At 33.9% G+C, this 931-nt stretch overlaps 1 protein-coding gene across 6 annotated transcripts in view; it reads right to left on the bottom strand.

Annotated features, from left to right (window-relative positions):
* Positions 1 to 673, bottom strand: part of LOC117181461 — a 163,483-nt gene extending 162,810 nt beyond the window's left edge. For 4 of the 6 annotated variants that reach the window (XM_033374127.1, XM_033374130.1, XM_033374131.1 and 1 more), the window contains exon 1: positions 487 to 672. The gene's annotated coding sequence lies outside the window, so the exon portion shown is untranslated. Of the gene's footprint in view, positions 1 to 486 lie in introns of all 6 variants that reach the window. The other 2 variants (XM_033374128.1, XM_033374125.1) reach the window with 2 other exon arrangements.
* Positions 674 to 931: the final 258 nt, after the last annotated feature.

The following is a 931-nucleotide window of genomic DNA, read 5'->3' as shown; positions in this document are numbered from 1 at the left end:
TTCGTTTCTTACTCCCATCACCATTCCTACCATTTCTCTGCCGTTCTTATTCTTCCTCTTTGCATTTTGAACGTGCCATTTGTGACCTCTTGGTTATCTTCTCCTTCTCCTTACTCTTTCCCATCCTTTTTCATCTAGCCACGTCTTCATCATTATTAATACATCCCATTTTATTAAATTTCTCATTAACTCCCTATTCTTTCTACCCAGCCCTGCTATATTCCAGTAACAAATCCTTCATTCTTCCCTACATTTATTTCTTGTCTCTTTTTTATTCTTACTATTTCTCATTTTCCTATCTCCCATTCCTTTCTTTCCTAGTTTCCTAGAACCTCATTTCCTGCTATCTCTTCATTTTTTTCGTTCCAATCCCACCATACCTCGTCTATCTGTATTTCCCCATACTTAACCCATGTACTTCTTCCCTTTTTTCTTTCCTATTCTGATATTTTCCTCAACTTATACTGCAGCTTCCTTTCTACTTACGTCAAATCATCCTACATTCTCTCCGAGCTTCCATGCAACATCCTCTTCTTTGTCATCACTTTCCTCTTATGTTCCCATTTCTGTCTCTATCCTCAAAAATATCTTTAGCCCCTTGTCAATTTCACAATCTCTCAATCAATCTCTTTGACTAAAATTTTCATTTATTATTCTACGGAAACTTGTCTTTAAAATGATCCCCTAAACATGAAAGAATAATGGTAATTTTAGAGTGAAATAATTAAAATAAATTACATCGGTTAGACTGGTATATTTAATGAAAGACAATTGGTGGCTTCTACCAGTAATACGTGTATTTAAGACGTTATATTCCAAATAACGCGTTTTAAAATAGATCTGTCTCTTCATCAGGTTTTTTTCTTATATAAGAAGTTAGAAGCTAGAACAACAGATATTTTACGAATACCATTATACACATTAATATTCT

This window comes from Belonocnema kinseyi, chromosome 10, assembly GCF_010883055.1.
Source record: "Belonocnema kinseyi isolate 2016_QV_RU_SX_M_011 chromosome 10, B_treatae_v1, whole genome shotgun sequence".
Classification (NCBI taxonomy): Eukaryota; Metazoa; Arthropoda; class Insecta; order Hymenoptera; family Cynipidae; genus Belonocnema; species Belonocnema kinseyi.
The sequence above is the reverse complement of the archived record's forward strand: the minus strand, read 5'-3'. Positions and strand labels throughout refer to the sequence as shown.